General features: G+C 32.0%; 2 long non-coding RNA genes across 2 annotated transcripts; one reads left to right on the top strand and one right to left on the bottom strand.

Moving 5' to 3' along the window:
* The first annotated feature begins 4,136 nt into the window (after positions 1 to 4,136).
* Positions 4,137 to 12,341, top strand: LOC143047481 (uncharacterized). Its single transcript, XR_012969574.1, has 4 exons — positions 4,137 to 4,381; positions 4,941 to 5,036; positions 8,230 to 8,482; positions 11,834 to 12,341. It is a non-coding gene; the product is annotated as an uncharacterized LOC143047481 (long non-coding RNA).
* Positions 12,342 to 17,174: 4,833 nt separating this feature from the next.
* LOC143049129 (uncharacterized) lies at positions 17,175 to 22,526 on the bottom strand. Its single transcript, XR_012970077.1, has 6 exons — positions 22,475 to 22,526; positions 22,000 to 22,041; positions 21,156 to 21,197; positions 20,314 to 20,521; positions 17,943 to 18,120; positions 17,175 to 17,327 (listed from the first exon to the last, which is right to left on the bottom strand). It is a non-coding gene; the product is annotated as an uncharacterized LOC143049129 (long non-coding RNA).
* Positions 22,527 to 23,163: the final 637 nt, after the last annotated feature.

Raw genomic sequence — 23,163 nt, 5'->3', positions numbered from 1 at the left:
CATAGCATGCAAACTGACGATTACGTCAATTCAACAAATGCTTTAAAAGCGCCATTCTCTGCTGAAGTCTAAAAGAAAATGCCTTTCATTTAAAAAAAAAACTAAGGCTTTTCTACCTCAGGAATAGATTACCTTAGCTGTATTTGGCAAAACTTTTAGGAATTTTTGGTACTCAATGCTCTTCAACTTCGTACTCTATTTGGCCTTTTAAACAGTTTTTGATTCGAGCGTCACTGGTGAGTCTTTTATAGACGACACGCGCGTCTGGCGTAAATATAAAATTTTAATCCTGGTATCTATGATGAGGTTATTTTCTACAGTAACGTAGGACCGCTTCATGAAAGCAACCCTACTAACAGTTTTGACCTCATAAGGTCGGTATTTAAATTGAATGCAAGCTTGTTTCGAGACACATCATGAAGTAGTAAAAAATAAAAAAAAATAAAAAACACATCGAAAAGCTTAGAAAGGTATTTTTTTTTGACAAAGATTATTCCTTTTACCCAAAATCAGATCTTTTCCACATTTGTTTTCCAACACAACATGCTCAAACGAACAATATTTTGTTTATACAACAGCAATAATCAAAAAAGAAATCTAAAAAATTAGCAACACTATCCCATGATAGACTGGATTTCCTACCTTTATGATGAGTAACACGAAAAGATAGTCATTTGCTATCAAATTAAACCCTTCAATTCATCATTGTAATGGTATAATAATAATATCTTTATTTAGAGAGAGGAACTCATTTGGATTACACCAATTTTCAATAAGGCTCTCTTAATACAAAAATAATTACATTTAAAAATAAACAATACAAATTCAATAATGAAGACAAATGAAGATGCAATACAATTTAAAGACTGTAAACAATTAGTATATGGCAATACAGTACAAATATCATGGTAATGTTAAAAGTACATGAATTTATAGTTATGTTTAAATTTTCATACTATGTTTGCTATTTTGTAATTGTATTAGGAAGAGCATTCCATACTTTTGTCCACTTTTAGTTAATGTTACAAATTGGAACAACATTAGGAGTTGTTCTATATGCAATGGCTATCTATATATACAATTTCATTACCCGAAGTTGTATAAATTAAACGTTAATTTGGCCTTGTCTTCAAGTATGCAAGGTCTTCTAATCTATTACGACAAGAAAGTCCACACGTGATTTGCAGTTTATTCCTTACACAGAATGTATGGTCTGACTGACTTAAATGACGTCAATTATATTTCAAGAGGGGCTTCATACATAAATCAATCATAGCTTTTTGAAGTTATGGAATTCCACATTGTGAACTATGCGTCTTTAATTCATGATAAATAATGAGAAAATAATTTATTTGATGATTTTAAACGCAGGTTATTTTCAGCTTTTAAATTACTATCTGAATATGACATAAACTGAGCAAAATATTAGAAATGGTAACACCAGAAGGATATACTTTCTAAATCTGTATGTTAGCTCTTGATAATTGAATTTACTATTTTTGTCATAGTGTTAAATAATTTTTTTCCAGAAAAGCTTTTCAATGCTTTATAGTAAGTACAATCATTGTTTAAGTAATATGAAATAAGTTTCTTGCAATTTGAATGTCGACGAAACAATTGAACCAATGCATGTATATATACCAAGGTAGCAACCATTTAACGTCCGAGGGGGTGCGGGTTTGGTTGGGGGTGGAAGGGTATGTTTTTTCTTAGTCAGCAATCTTATCATTATTTAATTTGAATTAGCATTCAGAATAATTTTTATTGTCATCTGCTTGACCACAATAATGTTTTTATTTTTTTATTTTTTTTTTAATTTTTTTTTTATCAAATTGGTGATCAGAATATACTTGTTGTAGAAAAAAACAATACCCCCCTAGAAGTTAAATGGTCGTTCCCTAAACTAAGTCCCCTGTATGCGCGTTTTTTCTCTTCTCTCACATTTATTACAAATCTATATAACATTTTATTGACTAATAATATTTCATGCAATGATTGTTGATCTCAAACTTATATATCAATCATCGAGTTTTGGTTTAGTTTACTCGGATCGTAACACTGATTAACAATCAACACAGAGCACGTGGAGCTTCTAAAAATTAAGTAAATTGAAAGAGCCATAATATTGTTTTTATACTGTGGAGTGTTGTGTCGATTATTATTTTATTAGTTTGTGAGTTTCTCTGTGATAAGTGTTCTTGTTGTATTTCTGTCATGCAGTTTTGTCATTTCAGCGATATTTTCTAACATTGTCATAAATCGGGAGGTTTGGCTAGCCATTAAACCAGGTTCAACCCACCGTTCGTTTTGAAAATTGTCCTGTACCAAGTCAGGAATGTGGCGGTTGTTATCAAATAGTCATTTCTCTATATGTTGTTAATTTTTGTTTCACTTCTATTTTGCCTGTTATTTTGATGTTTTCCTCTTATTGTTAATGTGTTTCCCTCGGTTTTAATTTTGTTCTCTCAACCGATTTTTATTTTTTAAACACCGATATCACTACTGTTGTCTTTACTTATATGTATACATGCATATATATTTCATACTTTTCTATTTGTTTATTTAATTTTCCCTTCACCGTTTGTGTATTTAATTGGTTTTATGAGAATCAATTATTACTATTAACCTTCCAGTGTACGTTAAACTTTCCTAACACTATTTAATCACGCACCTGCGCGATGTGGTGACCAAAGTTCTAACGATAGTTCTCGTAGTTATGATCACTGCATACAGAAAAAAATATCGACGAATTACTGTACGGGAGGACAATCATTCTTTAGAAGTACGTTCATGAAGGATTTTCTTTTAAAGGAAAGATTACGTACACTTGTTTAATAGTAAAACTTAGCCATTCAAGTATTTAAAACATATTCAACTTTTGTTTTTAATTTGAAGTTTTATTTCAAAAGTGTTGACTGACCACATTTTGTAGGAAGCGCGGAAGGGCTTTGTTTCTAAAAATGTGCGCACGATTAGTTAATCCTACTGAACAGTAAACATCAAGTTAATCATACTGAACAGTAAATATAAAAATCAGAATAAGTAATACTATCAGCCTTTCAATTGTCCATAGCACTGTGTTATTCGTATTTCTAACAAGGAGACTGCATACAGACAAGCTGTCGGGTACTAGAGTATGTACATTTCCGACGATTTCGATGAAATACAGAATTTTCTTTGAAAGTAGTATACCTTAGTCAATCAATTAAAAAAGCATGTATACGCCGCTTTTTTGTTTATATTTTGGTATCATATGACAGGCATTTACCAATGAAAAGGGAGGGTTTAAACTGTTTTTTTATAGCTAGCTAAACCTCCCACTTGTATGACAATTGTGTATTGTTCCGTCATATTGAAAAACCCAAACAGACATTATTAGTTTGATTGACAATAATTGGAAAACAACAAACAATATTGTGTTAAAATTCATTTGCATGTAAGTGAATAATTCGACTATGGTAAATCCGTATTCATGTGACCTTCAATTCAACTCCTTAGCTGGAGATGAGTTACACATGATTGAGACGTGTTCAGTTATTAAATGGAAACACAATTTTAACATTGAAAGTGGAGAAGGGTAAACCATTTGGTGACTGATTCCTTCCAAATACTCATTTAATATATGTAAAAACGATGATTAACATATATATGTAACCTATTATAATATGAAATCAAACAGACATAGAAATCCAATTGCACGAGTTCGCTATCTTTATCTTTATATCTATGTTTATTTCGTGTTATACGACCGTCAGCAGTTTTCAGATGTTACCTCGATGGTTAAATAGATGGCGTCTACACTGAAATACACACGAAATGCTGATACATATTATCGAGCACATGCATTATAATTTTGATATATGCTTTAGGTTGTTTTAAATCAAATATGACAATTTGAGTCTTATCAGTGAACATTAATTTGACAGCTTATACCCTTTTTGATTGAAGGTATAAACATATGAGTGCAAAGTATATCAAAATGTCTAAACAACTGCATTTGCATCGTCTGAGTATGATATTGATTAACTTTTTATTTACAATTAAAACTTGTAAACTAAGTCTTTAAAATAGCTTTCCCTCATAGTAACATAAATATTTTGTAGAATGTGATAAAACGTACAGGAATTGTATTTGACAGAGCTCTGTTGTCTACAGCTGCACACAATGTGTAAAATGGTGTTATTCAGCTGCATTTTAGTTATAGCCTTTTTTGGTTATGTCAAATCGGACCTATGCTCTACTTCGATTATAAACTTTCTCAATGCAAACATTGGAGATGAGAAACTAGATTTGGACTCTTATAGAGATATAACTCAAAGCCTGTCAGAGTTAAAACAGGCAACTCTTCGGATGGAACAAAAAATTGACCGTATGTACAAAGGTGAGGATTATATGTCTATTGAACATTTTTAACAGAAATAAAAACATAAAAGCAAATTCGTATCTGTATAAAAAAAATAAATACTCATGTAACCGTTATGTTAATTAAAAATGTTATATTCGACCAGGACTAAACCAGAACACATTTTGATAATTGTCAACTACAGTTACGGACATCACAAAATGGCAGGAACATTTGCCAAAATATCTTTTAGAAATCTGTAAGAAATTACTTATCATTCTTCATCATTTTACCTATAAGCGTATACCAAGAAAGGTAACCTCAAGCAGAAAAGACCATTTAGTGATGAAACCAAAGATTCAGTGATGAAATCAACAGATAAAAAAGGATAAGAATAATGTTCATAGCGTAAATTATAAAATGATATACATTGATGTTCGTGAGTAATAACAATTGATTTTATATATAATTCAGTTCAGATACATACATAACAGATGATTTAACTATTATCTATTTCATCAAGTTTGAAAATCCACAAACTATACAGTACAAACAAAAATGTTGCATTTTACTGAACACAGATTTAATTAGATTTTAGCGCCATGTTCGATTGAGCCTTGTGAAAATGGAGGAACATGTTTGAATGCCACATGTACATGTAGTGATGGTTTTGCTGGATCAAAGTGTGAAATAGGTTAGTTTCAAATTGCTCTGTAGTACGTCCATAATTATTTTATTGATTTTTAAAATTTAATAGAAAACTTTGTTATAGTTCATTTTTTTACTCATCTTGAATATTTTGAAACTGATCGTTATTCATTTTTCAAACCTTAAAGTTAAAAGTTGAAAAATGTAACAAAATACAAGTTTTTTTTAGATATTTGTAATTTTGTCATGATGTTTGTTTCATTTTAATGTTTAGATATACACAAATAGGTCAATATATTTTCACCTCAACAAACACCTTTTGTTTTGATTAATTTAGTTGTATTAACTATCATTAAACGTTTACAACACATTGACTTGAGTGTGTAGGTAAAAATAGTATTCTACTGCATGTTGATTTTGATAGCATAATCAACATTTGATTGGTTGAAACTATCCCACGTGACGTCGAACAAAACTTTTTATTCCAATCTTTATACATATTGATAGTTTAATCAATATTTGATTGGTTGAGACTGTCCCACGTGTCATTGAACAAATCTTCATATTCCTCTCTGAGTATCATATTCCCCTCAGCATCATATTCCCTCTAAAATATGGGGACTACATCGTACGATGTTTCGCGCGCTTAATGTTCATTTAACGTTATTAAACTCCTTTTTTTTTCTTTTTTTTTTTTTTAAAGTGATAGCAAAAATAATTATCGTGTGCAAATTTATTTCAGACGTTAAAACAAAAAGATAAATAATCCATTTTTGATCCATACTATTTATCAATGTGTATGTCGTGTTTGGTTATAAAAACAAGCTGATAAGAAAAAATTATGCAAACTAATACTTTATGTTCAAGAAGTAAACAAAGCATAGACATAGGTAGTGGAATAAAACATTCATTTCCCTTGGCTTCGGGAGATATGACGAAGATTTGCTCACCCTCGAAAATCATATTTCCCTCGGGCAGAACCCTCGTGCAATATGATTATTCTTTGTGAACAAATTTTCATATCGCCCTCAGGCACGGGAAATAAATGTATAATATTCCACTCTGAGTATCATATTCCCATCATAACGTCGGGATTGCATTGTGCGACGTTACCTGTGGTTCATGTTTTAAAACGTTTTAATCGGGTTTTTAAAAGATAGTATAGTAATTTCGTTTTTAAAATTTTACAGATCTAAAAACAAACAGAAAAGAATGAATAATTAACTTTTAATCGGTACTGATTGTGTTAAGTTATGAAAAACAAACTGAAAAGAAAACAATTATGTAAATTAATATCTGATGCTCAGAAGTACAAAAAAGTAAATGGCAGTTGAATAACACATTCATTTTCCTTGGTTTAGTGAAATATGATTTTTCATGAGTGAGTAAATCTTCATATCTCCCTCAGGCACGGGAAATAGATTTATAGAAACCGATATAAGGTGTAACACCACTAATTCGGGCCCGGCCAGAAAGTAGTATATATTTAACGCAAAATAGTTCCTACGCATGAGTGTAACTTTCAAAATATGTAGGATATTTAGGTATTTTTGGCATCAAATGAAAGCTGAAGGATTGGTGATCATTGTAGAACACTTTTGGACTTTTAATTTTAAATATTAAAAACAACTGCATCAAATTTTAATAAGAGGGTACATTTTGTCTGTTTGTCAGATCTGAAGTACCTGTTTTGGTACATCCGAAGTTCCGGGAACCAGTTCTTTCTTATATGCCATTAAAGGTATGTTGATTTTTTCAGTAGAAGACATCTTAAAGTGTTGCTTTGACATGCAATGATTGCCACTTTATTTGAACTTAAAATGAAAGAGGTGTGCCTGGTTGAAATGGAGGAATTTAACATAGAAAGTAATGGGACCATGAATTAGTGATGTACTTCCATAATAATATTTTGGCAATGTTATCTATAATGAAAGGTCTCTAATCATACATAGTCCTTGATTGTAATATGGCAATTGTGCAAATTGTTTGGTATATTGTGACGTTTTAATGTCGATATAAATAAGGTACCATACAGTTAACTGTCTGGTACAATGTTTTCAATTTATGAGTTTGACTGTGCCTAACTTTGTACTTGTTTGGCTATATAAATATTTTGATATGAGCGTCACTGATGAGTCTTAAGTAGACGAAACGCGCGTCTGGCGTCCTGAATTATAATCCTGGTACCTTTGATAACTATATACTCAAAAACTATAAATTCGGCAGGATGTTTTTGAAATTTAACTAAGAAACAGCATGCATAGGAGGACATGTCACTTTAGCCAGTCACTTAATTCTGACTTGGAGCCGAAAAGTCTTCTTACTTTAAGGTTCTTGTCCTGCGCCATTAGTACTGTTAGAATATAAAGTGTACATATTATTTGTAAATTATTTCATTTTCGTGGATACATAAGGTAAGGGCATGTTATGCTAAAGTACAATAATTTAACCATTCAAAGTGAACAGTTAATAAGACAGTGAACAATAAAGCTAAAGATTAAGGAACACAACCTCTCCTCTCTAAAAAACGAAAACAATAAATACCCTGTTTAAATCACATACCTCAAAAGTGTTGTATTCATGATAAAGGTTTGTCGGCCATGCCGCAGTCAAAGCAAAAGTACAGGATTGTGGATACATCAAGAAGAACGAAATTTTCGCTAACAATTCCATGAGCTGTGAAAAACAAAAGAACATATCATTGGGAGCAGATTCCAAAAAAAAGTAGTGAAAAATATTAATTAATGAAAAATATTTACAAGATAGAAGAACGAATTTACCAACTCGGTGAATGAAACATATCTACAGTTATAGATACAAAAAATTAATATCAAGACAACATATTTTCTTTTCAAGGGTTTTACTAATTTAGGTAGTTGAACTAAATGTATTTGGCTTTACCTATTAGATTCAAATTTGAAGTACATCTATTCTTACCAAACAACCCGCAAAACGTGTTTACACAACGAACTTAATTTAAATCGTGTGAACATGTTCGATTAACTAAGGTACCGGTGATGAATCGAACTGAAAGTCCGACATCGTTTAAACGAAACTTTTTCAACAAGAGCATACAGTTTTCAGAAAATTCTTATCACAAGTCATAATTCAGATATAGGCATATTTAAATTTCTGATATTTTGGCATCAGCAGAGAAATTAATTGTCGAAATGCATATCATGTCGATGAAATTGGTACCGGTAATGTCATTACATTATCTTATACAATATTTTTTTCAGATGTCAACCAAACATGTCAGTGCGACGCGAACACACTTATACCGCATCCAAATAAATGTCAACTGTAGCATGTGTAGTCAAGTGTTGTCTCCTCTTCCTACAGAAAACAGATTCTATCCGTTTATGCCACAAGTTCTAAAACCAGCCTACCTGCACGAATGTCATTACCCTAAACTATTTTCTACAAGAACTATTTCCTGTCAAAATAATGAAGACGTGAAATGCGGTTCTACATACGAAACAAAAAATAAATGTAAGTAGATATAAACAGAAAAGAAGAAAAGGTTGAAAGTCGACGAGACACCCAAAACAACAAACAGTTCCAACAATAAACATCAACTGATTGATTAATAATTTTTCCATTCAATAGTTATCAAAGGTACCAGGATTAAAATTTAGTACGCCAGACGCGCGTTGCGTCTACATAAGACTCATCAGTGACGCTCAAATCAAAATATTTATAAATCCAAACAAGTACAAAGTTGAAGAGCATTGAGGATCCAAAATTCCAAAATGTTGTGCCAAATACGGCTAAGGTTATCAATACCTGGGATAAGAAAATCCTTAGTTTTTCGAAAATTCAAAGTTTTGTAAACAGGAAATTTATAAAAATTACCACATTATTGATATTCATGTCAACACAGAAGTGTTTACTACTGGGCTGGTGATACCCTCGGGGACGAAACGTCCACCAGCAGTGGCATCAACCCAGTGGTGTAAGTAGTTATCGAAGGTACCAGGATTACAATTTAGTACGTCAGACGCGCGTTTCGTCTACATAAGACTCATCAGTGACGCTTAAATCAAAATATTTATAAACCCAAACAAGAACAAAGTTGTAGAGCATTGAGGATCCAAAATTCCAAAAAGTTGTGCCAAATACGGCTATGATAATCTATACCTGGTATAAGTAAATCCTTAGTTAGACTCATGAATCTTAAGGTGCCGTCATACTGGTATGAAAAAATGTTTCGATTATGAGATTTGTACACCAAGGTTAGGTTTGAAATGGAACATCTTTCAATTTTGCATCAGATATAAATATAACTGTACTGTGTGTTTAGCTTAAAGATTTTTATACGACCGCAAAATTTGAAATTTTTTTCGTCGTATATTGCTATCACGTTGGCGTCGTCGTCTGCGTCGTCGTCGTCGTCCGAATACTTTTAGTTTTTGCACTCTAACTTTAGTAAAAGTGAATGGAAATCTATGAAATTTTAACACAAGGTTTATGACCACAAAAGGAAGGTTGGTATTGATTTTGGGAGTTTTGGTCCCAACATATTAGGAATTAGGGGCCAAAAAGGGCCCAAATAAGCATTTTCTTGGTTTTCGCACTATAACTTTAGTTTAAGTTAATAGAAATCTATGAAATTTTGACACAAGGTTCATGACCACAAAAGAACGGTTGGGATTGATTTTGGGAGTTTTGGTTTCAACAGTTTAGGAATTAGGGGCCAAAAAAGGGCCCAAATAAGCATTATTCTTGGTTTTCGCACAATAACTTTAGTTTAAGTAAATAGAAATCAATGAAATTTAAACACAATGTTAATGACGACAAAAGGAAGGTTGGTATTGATTTTGGGAGTTTAGGTCCCAACAGTTTAGGAATTAGGGGCCAAAAAGGGACCCAAATAAGCATTTTTCTTGGTTTTCGCACTATAACGTTAGTATAAGTAAATAGAAATCTATGAAATTTAAACACAAGGTTTATGACCATAAAAGGAAGGTTGGTATTGATTTTGGGAGTTTTGGTCCCAACAGAATAAGGGGCCCAAAGGGTCCAAAATTAAACTTTGTTTGATTTCATCAAAATTGAATAATTGGGGTTCTTTGATATGCCGAATCTAACTGTCATGACTGTGTATGTAGATTCTTAACTTTTGGTCCCGTTTTCAAATTGGTCTACATTAAGGTCCAAAGGGTCCAAAATTAAACTTAGTTTGATTTTGACAAAAAATGAATCAGTTAGGTTCTATGATATGCTGAATCTAAAAATGTACTTAGATTCTTGATTATTGGCCTAGTTTTCAAGTTGGTCCAAATCGGGGTCCAAAATTAAACTTTGTTTGATTTCATCAAAAATTGAATAAATGGGGTTCTTTGATATACCAAATCTAACTGTGTATGTAGATTCTTCATTTTTGGTCCTGTTTTCAAATTGGTCTACACTAAAGTCCAAAGGGTCCAAAATTAAACTTAGTCTGATTTTAACAAAAATTGAAATCTTGGGGTTCTTTGATATGCTGAATCCAAAAATGTACTTAGATTTTTTATTATGGGCCCAGTTTTCAAGTTGGTCCAAATCAGGATCTAAAATTATTATATTAAGTATTGTGCAATAGCAAGTCTTTTCAATTGCACAGTATTGCGCAATGGCAAGAAATATCTAATTGCACAATATTGTGAAATAGCAAATTTTTTTTAATTAGAGTTATCTTTCTTTGTCCAGAATAGTAAGCAAGAAATATCTAATTGCAAAATATTGTGCAATAGCAAGATTTTTTTTTAATTGGAGTTATCTTTCTTTGTCCAGAATCAACTTAAATCTTTGTTATATACAATATACAATGTATATTCACTTTTTACTACCAACTGATAAATTAAAATAATCTTTACCATTCAGTGATAACAAGCAGTTTTTTTACATCTTAATATTTTATGATGTATTTAAATGAGTAGTTATTGTTGCAAACTCCATTAGAAATTTTAATTGAGATTAGTTTTGGAATAAGGGAAAGGGGGATGTGATTAAAAAAATTGGGTTCAATTTTTCTCATTTGAAATTTCATAAATAAAAAAGAAAATTTCTTCAAACATTTTTTTGAGAGGATTAATATTCAACAGCATAGTGAATTGCTCTAAGAGAAAACAAAAATTTTAAGTTCATTAGAACACATGCATTCTGTGTCAGAAACCTATGCTGTGTCAACTATTTAATCACAATCCAAATTTAGAGCTGAATCCAGCTTGAATGTTGTGTCCATACTTGCCCCAACCGTTCAGGGTTCAACCTCTGCGGTCGTATAACGCTACGCCCTGCGGAGCATCTGGTTAGAAGATGGTTTTGCAAATGAGCCTGTAAAGATAAGGCGGCGACTTTGAATTATATCATTGAACGAACTTTTACATATATTTACGGCAATACATAGTAGTATCTTTAGAACAATTGCAGTTATTATAGATTACCGTTGATCATCTCGTTAAGTTTTTTTTTTGAACCTGTACGGCGAAACGTGACAATAGCAATCGAGTTGAGATGACCAATGAAAATCTGTTTATCGCTATTTTATACCTATGACGTCGTTGTCAGTTTCATGTCAATTTCATTAGCAACTTTGTGCCTCATTTAATAGTTAGAGAAAGGAAATTATCAGCCATCAAGACGAAAAGAAAGTTTTGTAAAAAAACGATAATTCTTTTTAACTATATACTTAATTTGATGATCATCCAATTTAAAAAAAACTTCATCAGAAATGATAAAACAGGAGGACCATGTATAATCAGCCCCAAAAAATCTAATATTAATAAAGAGTTTTGGATTTGTCCTTATTATTGAACGATATTCCTCTATATGTGTAAACGTGTATGTTAATTTATTCAGGAGTCTACCTCGCGGTTAGCTATAACTGCGTTTCAGCATGTTAAGAATGTCAGTATTTCACACCACACTGTGACGGGGTTACGAATGGTATATACAGAAACAAATCTATTTGGCCACCTGTGGAGCAATATTTTGAGTGTCTAGATGAAAGAAATATTTACCGTGGCTCCAATCCCTGTCTAACTAATATGGCACCTTATAACGGCAAATGCAAAGACCTTTTCGAAATTCCAGCATCATATTGGGAAGTTGGGTACGGTGTTGACTGCACTGGTCGTCCGAATGGAAACTACATAAGTGAAAAGACTGGACATTGTGATATCTTCTACACATGCGTTAACGGAAACTCCACATTAACACACTGTAGTCCTGGAACAGTCTTTGATTCGAAATCTTCATTTTGTAAAAACTCATCAGAGGTATGTCAGCCATGTGGCTCCGTCTTCAAGGATTGTCAGTGAAGCAATAAAGATATTGTAACAATGTTGACCAATTTTACTGAATACAAATCAAATATACATTTTGTTTTATCCTTCCTCTTTTGATCTTTTTAATATTTCTATTTATAATCATAACAGACGGTCTAAACCAAATCAACAGAAATAAAATGTGATTCTACATGTTTGCATATACTTATCATACAATTACCCTATGTTTATCTGTAAGCATTTTGGCTGTTGCAAAAATCAGAACTTTACATCCGTCCAACTTTTCTAAAGACCACTACACAGAATTACTGAACATATTTATAATTTTGTGTCATTTGCATGATTCGTAGCTTGGTGTGACGTCAATTTTTTCTGAACTAGTATACATTATTGGTAATTGAATAAATGAGCCTCACCTCCGGGTGAGTGATTTTCTCTTTGTTGAAGACTTATTGTTTGCATCGGGCTGTTTCCTATCCATTGGTCGAGCAGCTGTTTCTCTGACACATTCTCCGTTTACATTCTCAATTTTATTGATCAGTAACTGTTTATAAATTTATAAATTATTTTAAAAAACATGTTTTCACCTCTATCGTATGGAATGCCAAAGACCAAACATTGTCCCTATAAAAATTGTTTCTAACCTTTTAAACCTGCGAGGAACATTGTATTTTCCGACGTGAACATCGGATCGATAATTACAATTTTAATTTTTGCAAAAACACTTCCGTTTTGGAAAAAGGAGCATGATTTTGTAGTCGGAGAAAGGACATAGACAATATAAATCACTATAACCGATCACCTGGACTGCTTTCAATGAATGCTGTAATGCAATTCACAAATAAAAAATAATAGAAAACGATCTTCATTTTGGTCGTTTATTAAGAAGTTTAAAATTTTGATTTTCATTCAAATGGATCAGCAAATATGCGACAGTTATGCCATAGTGCATGATCATTGTCATAACAGTATTTATGTAAAAAGAATATTTATCTTGAACTGTTGTAAGTAATTCTACATCCACTCTGTCTTTTTGTTAGAGGATTTTCTATTTTTTACCAACTGACAAGTTAAACCTTTTTCAAATTATTTTCATAGTTCGTTCTTGTGTTATACTGTCACACCAATGTCACCGGATTAGTGGGAGGATACAATTGGGACCCCGCTAACATGTTTAACCCCGCCACATTTTGTATGAAAGAGCCTGTCAGATTACAGGAGCCTGTAATTTTGTAATTGTAATTTGTGTAGTATGCATACTTGTTTTTCGTTAATGTATTGTACATAGATTTGGTCGTTAGTTTTCTCGTTTGAATTGTTTTACATTTGTGATTTCGGGGCCTTGTATAGCTAATTATGCGGTATATGGTTTGCTTATTGTTGAAGGCTTACGGTGACATATAGTTTTATGTGTTATTTGGTCTCTAATGGGGAGTTGTCTCGTTTGCAATCTTCTTTTTTAAGCAATCATTTATGCATCTCGAAACTCGCAATGCTCTGCAGAAAAGCAATTGTTTCTCGCTGCATTGAAGACCCATTAGTTACCTTTGGGTGTTGTTTGATCTTTTGACGAGTTGTTGTCTCTTTGACACATTCCCCAGTTCAATTCTTAATTTTATAAACAAGGAAAGGTCGTCATATACCACCCAAACAGTTGTCAAGAAATATGCACGAAAAATGTTTCCAGTAACCATCTTTATCCTTTGAATATCGCAAATACTCATTCTCCCCCGAACCATCTGGATGACATAGCAGAATTAGATTAAAATAGTTTAGAAGAGGAAAGTGGTAATGTATATGCTCCAAATCCATGTCAGTATAATTAGCTGTTGTATGAAGAGGACACAAATAACTTTTGTTAACAAAGTAGCTTTAGAATGAAATTCATAACAGTGTAGCTATGGCCATTCATTGACTGGGGAAAATTAGGTGAACGTTCGTCTGTAATGCCCACTGCTCACGACGTACTTATCATAGACATTTAAACTGTGAGGTCACCAAAGGTTCTAAACGCATAAATAAAATAATTAAAAATACTAATCAGGAATAACCTTTGTAATTTGAAAATAAATAAAAATGACCTTCAACACGGAGTCTTGGCTCACACCGAACAGCAAGCTATAAAGGTTGAATACTTAAAATTCTTTAGTTAATTTTTTGTTATGGTTTGACCATCAATTTTCCTAATATGATATCGCACGTTCTTTCAGATTATTTTTTTTACTTAATTGGCTTTAAAAGTTACAATGCATGATGTCGTCTGTTTATGTAGTTCATATGTGTTTTTTCGTTTCTCGTTGGTTTTCCCGTTTGAATGGTTTTACACTAGTAGTTTTGGGGCCCTCTATAACTTGCTGTTCGGTGTGAGTCAAGGCTCCGTGTTGCAGGTCGTACCTTGACCTATAATGGTTTACTTTTATGAATTATTACTTGGGAGGAGAGTTGTCTCATTGGCACTCATACCACATCTTCCTATATCTATCTATATCTATACATTTTTTTTCAACAAAAGAATACATCACAAGAATATAAGTTTTGTAAGAAACATGAGAAATTGTGTTGGACTTGAAGATAAGGCAAAGTGACAAATATCTGAAAGGATGAATCGTTTTATGGTATTAAACAAAGAAATCAAATGATTTTTTAATTATCCTGAACTCTTCACAAACAAAACCCACATGTATACGCATTGAATAAATAGTAGGCCATTCTTAAATGATCACACCGTAGAAGTAGTTGTGCTCTTAATCAATGAGATATTTTGTGAATTAACCCCATCAACTTAATAGTTTTTTTTTACAATGGATAAACCTATTTTTTTATTATTATTAAATAATATCATCTCTGAACATTATTATTCTTATAAATGACACGGTTGTATGTGATGATTATAATAAATATTTAAAACAAATTCCTTTCAAGCTTTGTAAAAAGAAAGTTTCATTTTATGTATCGGAATGTGTAACAAGTGAATATTTCAATCCCCACTGGAAGGCCTCTGACAGACTGGGTGAGCATAAAATCATAGCCGTTGACAAACAAGTTACAACCTACAAACGTTTTACTGTCGACCACACTGTTATGCAATTAATACTATCTATAAGATTAAGAAAAATTAGCACAAAACTTAATTGTGAATTTTTGTCCTGCGACTCTCTATATTTCATTCTTATTTTCTTACACTGAGTAGGTTAATTCGTTTTATTCTATTTTTGATTTACCAGATGTTCATATTCATATGACCATATAACCATACGAGTGTCACCGCTGTTCCGGTTGGTTACATGTTGCGTTAAGTTATTGTTTTGCACATAACCAATCTGAGGTTTAGCAACCCCGATCCATATACATTGTCTTGAGGAGAAATCACATATAAAAAGGTTGAATTAAAGGTGTATTTTTATTGTGTTTTGTGCATCAAACACTTGTATTAAACAGTTCCAAAAGGTAAATTTGAATCACAAATGATAAGGAAAAGTTCCAATTATCGTAACTACAAGCAACCATAATCACGTCCCTTTTCCTCGAATGTAACAAGACGAATGAGACATATTTGTATGTGTATGGTTTTCTCTCTCTCTCTCTCTCTCTCTCTCTCTCTCTCTCTCTCTCCATATGTATATATATATATAACTCGTCTAAACATCAACCCAACAATGTTAGATCTGTAAATTTGCTTTCGCAAATTTTTGGTTCTTCCCTCGCCGGGATTCGAACCCATGCTACTGTGATATCGTGACACCAAATCGCCTGCACTGCAGCCGTCCCGCTAGACTACACGACCACCTAGACTCTCAAAAAAAAAAAAAAATATATATAGTGGTCTAGCGGGACGGCTACAGTGCAGGCGATTTGCTGTCACGATATCTCAGTAGCATGGGTTCGAATCCCGGCGAGGGAAGAACAAAAAATTTGCCAAAGCAAATTTACAGATCTAACATTGTTGGGTTGATGTTAAGACGAGTTGTATATACATAATGTACACAGCCATGTATCACCATCATTGCTGGTGATCCGATGGATAAATCTGTTGTAGAGTTGTCACTGACTCAGACGTACTTATAAATATAATTATTTTCTGTGATTTGGTGTCACGATATCTCAATAGCATGAGTTCTAATCCCGGTGAGGGAAGAACAAAAATTATTTTATGTATTTTGGTGCGCTTGATTTTCCCTTTTGTATCTGTCGCTTCTCTTTTGCTTCTTTTTTGCCTCTGTCTTTTAAACCTCATTATAAATGGAAACCTTCTTTTTGCGTCATTGACGAGCTTCATGCACCTCCCTTTTCCCTTTATTATATTGAATTCCTTTGTGATTTTATGTAAAAGTACAGGAAGACCAAAAGAAGGTAATATAAGACTGCAACTCCCTTCATGGAAGAGATAACCAAATGAGATATATGTCTGTATCGATAAAAATATCTTTTAAAGATGTCTATTATGCGATCTCAAGTATCAATACTCAAAATACAATATGGTATTATTACCATGATGATTCATTTTGTCGGGAGAATAATCCACTCTCGATCTTTTTCTTCATATACACTTTTTATTTATATTATCATTCTTGTATTGTCGCTACCACATCTAGGACTCTATTGCAGATGCAATTTTGTAAAGATTGGTCGTGAAAAATTGTCCGGCATGGCTCGAGAGCCCCCAAATTACTAAATTTCATGGAACAGATAATGTAATGTAATTTGGCACACGTCGATGACAAAACCTTTTTTATTTGAAGATATTCGTATTCATTATCCCCGAGATACACTAAGTACATCTATTCCACTGTTAGATATCAGTTAAGAAAATATTCAAGTTCTGAATAGGTAAGCCTTTATTACCGTCTGCTTCCTATAATACTACCGTCAGTAAATTAAGAAAAAAGAGCAATTTTAAGGAATGAACGGTTCAAAAACTTTATTAATCATTATGGTAATTTTCTGTTCATATATTATTACCCTCCACACATAAATCCAGTACAAGGGGCACTTAGGGTCAATTCAACTTCCAAACATCCGATCGTCAATGAACCATGTAACAATTCTGCTCTTACTTTAAAATCACCCTGTAACAGAGTAGATGTTGATCAAATTTCATTTTATCCAAAATCATTGCTGGTGAATTATACTAGTGGTTTATCATTGACAATAATGTACATATGATGAAGGGCCTTTGTAATGAATCGATATGATAAATTTTCAAAATACGATTTATATGAAGTCCATTCTTGTGAAACCTAAAAAACATATTTTTCTACCATATAACACATTTGGATGACTTTATACTAATAGGACATGTTAACCCATATTCGACAGGGCAAATTAACAATGCATAAAAGTAAAACAAATTCTATGAAAATACGCAATGGAAGGCTAGACTAAAAATTTACAGAAACTGATAACTAACAGGAACACATAACACATAACACATAACAAATGTGAACTTTTTAAATTATGCTATTTGTATATACAATAATCATAAGTATGCCTTCACCTACGCGCGATTTAGAAATATTTACAGGGATGTCAGTGAAAGGTGTGAAACTTCAAATCTAAATGATTGGTTTGGATTTGTTAATTACGAGAGATATAAATTACACTATCCCAAGGCAAATACTGGTTTTCACTTCGAACTGACGTTTTGCCATTTGACTTTATATAATGCATATATGAACACTTACAGATGCTATGAAGAAAAATTTAGGTGGAATCGAATTTAGACGAGCAGGTAAACTATTCATGTAGAGTGAGATACCATCAATTGGACAGCCGCATGTTAAACCATGGTCTGTTACTATTTTAGGACAGGAGTGATTTTTGAAATATTCTTGCATGGTCTCACATAAGTCGTCGTACATGCTGTAAATAATGAACTTGATGAATTAATTAACAAATATCATCGTGATAAAAGATTTTAAAATCATTCAATCGTTAATAACAATGACATATAAAAATAAAACATAAAATTGAAAAGGGAAATATGTCAAAAAACAACAACTCGACCCAACAGAAGACAACACCAATAGACCATCATACAATGCCTTTTCTAGTGTTTTTCATGTATACATTGTACGTCAAGGTGTAATAGATACGTAATTTCATTTAAGAACACAAGTTCTTTGTATCAGGAACACTTTTTTTTTCTAGTAAACAAGTTTTTGTTTATGTATTTCATTTAAAACATCGTATCAATAGGCATGACTAATTTATTGATTGATTGTTGCCTGTTTACTATAATGATTTCTTTGAGTGTCACTGTATACACAGAAGCTATTAAACCAAGGATTCTGAAAAAAGTAAAGTAGAAATTAAGTCCTTGAACATTTTCCGGATGGCCTGTCCAGTTGTTTAATAAATAGAGGCAACAGTAATATACCGCTATTGAAAAGTCATAAATCGATAAAAAAAAAAAAAAAAAAAAAAAAAATCCGGGTTACAAACTAAAACCGATGGAAACGCATTAGTTGTTTGACCGTTATGAAATATCTTTTTCGCAGATAACTTTGGATATGTTCCAATGGTTGTAACCTCATCTCTTTTCCTCGAATATGACTTCAACAAGTTTGACCTACCTTGACAAAATTTGTACATACATGAGAAACGGGAAGGGAGGCACACAAAGATCATGATCATCTACTTAACTTTACTTTTCAGACAACCTGATTTCCAACCAGGTTCGTTTTGTTCGTATTGCTCAGTCTTTGTCTTTTTTTCTGTATTGTATTTTGTAAAAATCTTTTTCTTTTTGTCGCTATTCATTTTTTTGCCATGACCTTGTCAATTTGTGTTTTGAATTATGAGTTTGGTTATCTCTGTAGAATCAGTCGGAAGAAAATACAGGTTACCATATTTCTATATTCAGAAAAGTTGAGAGAAGGCAAAATTGACATCACAATAATTTGGTAGTTTTAGCTTGTCTTAACAAACATTAAAATATATCATATTAAACCACCTATACATTAACTAACCTTAATACGTAGCAGAAAATGAAAAATCAAATGAAATCTTTTCTTTACACTAAAAAATCCAACCGGTTGTTTAAACAAAGGATAAACATGACCGTGCAGACGAAAGCAATACACACGTGATACAGACGTTAAACACAGAAAGTAAAATTCAAAATCAGCAAAAATCATACTAAAGTTATAACAAAAATACCGAATTCAAAAGCAAGTTAAAGCCGTACGGTGACCTACAGTTGTTAATTTCGGTGTCATTTTTGGTCTCTTCTGGAGAGTTGTCTCATTGGCAATCATACTACATCTTCTTTTTTTTTATATAAAAAAAGAGTATAAATTACTAACAAATTAAACAAAAAAATCAACGGACCAAGTGACAAACAACTGACAAATTCCTGTTTTGGTACAGGCATTTTCCGAAAGATATGGTGGGTAAACCCTATTAAATAGCTAGCTAAACCTCCCAATTAAAATCAAGGATCCAAGTGTGATACTACAGATATATGCCACGTTACTCCTGACAACAAAACACAGCATATGGAGTATTCGGAATTCAGTAATAGTAATTGTACTTGGCATGAGGAAGATAACACTTTTCCATTCATATAAAGAGAGTGCATATTTGTGGTGATTTGTGATACAAATTTTCGTAAGAAAGATGTCGTTATCTAAATCATTTATAACTTTTGTATCAACTCAATAATTAGCAGCAATCTGTTTGTGTCAATAAAATCAAGAAATAGAACTCTAGCTCTGGAATATTTTGAGATACTTTTAGTGTAATATGGGGTCAAAGCAAAATTGTCGCAAAGCAAAATACATAGGTACCAACTTGCTTTTTCAGTCTGGGTAGCTTTTAGCATTTTTAATTGTATGGTTGGTTTGTTTCACGCCGAGTGACAAGATATCGTAATAAAGCCTAATCTTTTGAATCTGTTTTCTAAATGTGTATTGGTAAACTGCATATTGGTATAAGAACAATTTTTGGTGAAAATCGAATGGCAAAAATCACTGTTTTAAATTGTTATGAATGTCGAAATGATACACAAAACATAACATAGCTTAAGTTTGAACTGTTGAAAGTTATATTTACCATGACCCGATTCCGTGAATACATGGAACATTATGATACCGGCCTAAAAGTTTTTTTTCTATCATGACATTCAGTCTGTAATAATTATCAGCTACAAGTTTGTGAGCAATATGACTGTTAAGAGTTACGGAGATATTTCCTGGTATAAGTATAGGTTTAGGAGACACATCAAAATTGTCCACATAGACCACACGTGTAGCTGGAGCAGCTATTTTTGGAATAAACATTGATATACTAATATTACTCATGTATTAGTTCACTGGTAATCGTAAATCTTGGTAAAGTTTTGCAAAGCTGTCTTATTTAAAGTCATACATATACATTTGGTTTATTACTAATCTTATTGATATAAAGTTTATATATTGACTTTAGAGCACAGTTATTACGTATTAAAAATTAAAAAAATCTCATCTGCGCTTTCTTGATAATATTTTTAAAATGGGGTGTACTACATTAGGGACAAAATATATCAAAATTGTAGAATACTTTATCAGATCTAATTCAAAATATGAGCATTTTATGTGAAGGATGTAATTAGCTGAAATCAAATATATTAAGAACTTAAAATTGATACCGAAAGTTAAAAGAGCATAGTTTAATGAACATGATAAGCAAAAAATATTTATAGGGTTTGTAACTGTCACAAGTAAGATTGAGAGCTCACACCACATATATTCTGCATGTGCAGGTACTAAAGAGAGACGAAATATACCACAGGGACATTCCATGTAATGAACCTGTTACTCAGTAACAGTTCTTGGAAAGATGTTAATCATTAATAGCTATAGTTTCAATAGCCTTTTTTTGATAAATCAATGCAAAAACAGTAAATATATACATACAACAGTCTCTCCAATTCCATTGCTGGCTGTAAGGAAAAGTAGCTGCAAAAGCAATAACAGTGTTGATGTATTTCTTCAAAAACTTAATACGAGACTGATAAAAAAACAACTTCAATTTCTGGTTTACACTGCGTTATTCAATTGAAATAGCATGATACATTTATATAGTATATTATATAAGTATAAATATATTATAGGATTAAAGTTTACATGTAGATCAATACCCACAATTATAAGGATAGGATATCGCAGATTTATGTGAGATCTACATGACATTTACCGTTGATTAAAACTCGTATAGATAAATACATCTTAAGTAGATCACACACAATAACTTGATTATCAAGAGCACAATTTTGTATTTGAAAATTTAGACATTTTTTATTTCTCTCAATTTATTTGGTCAAGGTTTACCGCCAGTGGCATCGATAAACAATCAACGTAAAATCAAAGAACATGTGACATATAAGGGAAAATAAGGGAGCCAATTTTTTTTTATATAAGGTCACTGCATACAACAGTATAGTTGTCGTCGAGTTAAGGTACGGGAAGATAATAATTTAATAGCAGCACGTTTTAACTTATATTTATATACTTTGAAATACATACATAAATTGTATATAACTAGTATATTTTACAAGGATCTTGAAAAGTTTATTTTCCATCTTTTTGTTTTATCCAGCGTGTGAAACAAGTATGCCACAATGGCATATGAATGTTGTCCAGAGGTAGCAAAACAGGCTAAGACGATATAAAAGGTGTTTTGTTGTTTATGTTACTTTTAAAGCAGTGACTAGATTAAATTTTTCAAAGGTTTAAATTATTAATCGGTAATTTTACAAACCTTCTATCAGACAATCATGATGTAGGAACAGTATAGTAATATCTGAAATATCAAGCATACACTTCCGAATTCATACTAGAAATACAGTTCAAGTCGTTAAAGGAGAACAAGTAGTAAACATATTGAATTTGCTGTAACATGTTTACCGACAGGAACTGATTCTTAAATTTTGTCACATTAAAGCCAAAGAAATTACGGTAACCTTTTTTCTTTAAGGGAATTTGTGTAAATAAACTGCTGAAAATTCACATTTATCTCACATCTGCAACCTCAAAACTGCCAATTCTTCCGGAATACCTGATTTTTTTAAAAAGGCATTGCTGTTACTAAAACTTTAGCCGATTATGACTCGTTTCGTAGATTTTTCGTCATGTTTCTTTCTGGCCGTGGTGTTGTCCGTCTTTTCACACTTTTCTGTAAAACAAACGAACAGTAAATGCATAGATGTACAGATATTTAGAGAAAGCATACTTACATACTGCAATTGTAACAATTGAAAACATACTTCTGATCTAAATAAATTTCAGAACGGTATTCCATATGATAAGATAAGAATTTGTCATGAACAGGATGAACATAATTCCTTAAATAAACTTATCTGCGTAAATAAATGGAATAATAGGACTTTTTTTTAATTTTTGAGCTAGGATTCAGCCTCTTTAAATATTTTCTGTCTTGCTTCTCTATGAGAATGCTTCTGTTAACTTTTGATTAAGTCCCTTTTCTGTTTCCTTACATTAAACATGTAACAATTTGAACATCTTTTTTTTAATAAATTTAAATGACTTTTAAATCACTCTTACATAACTAATAAGACAACATTCTAATTTTTTTTGTTCTTAAACAGTTTTATATAAATCATTGATATCTATTCATATATCGATTTGTTGTAATGGTAGTAATAGATATTTTTCAATGATGTTCTATTATCCATATATTATTGGCTGATGATGGATTTTTCGTGACAAGTAAAATTTTTGCAACAAAAGCAGGATGGTTGATAAATATTTAAAAAAAAATTATTTACATTTGGTGGCGAAAAGTACAATGTCATTCTTTATAATATGTACCAATGTTATATGCTTAGTTAGCCTACCGGAGTTATGAAAAGTACAATGTTATTTTTAAATAGCTGACAGGAAGTATGAAAAGTACCATGCTATT

Source organism: Mytilus galloprovincialis, chromosome 10 (assembly GCF_965363235.1).
Source record: "Mytilus galloprovincialis chromosome 10, xbMytGall1.hap1.1, whole genome shotgun sequence".
Taxonomy (NCBI): Eukaryota; Metazoa; Mollusca; class Bivalvia; order Mytilida; family Mytilidae; genus Mytilus; species Mytilus galloprovincialis.
This window is presented reverse-complemented; position numbering and strand designations above follow the sequence as displayed.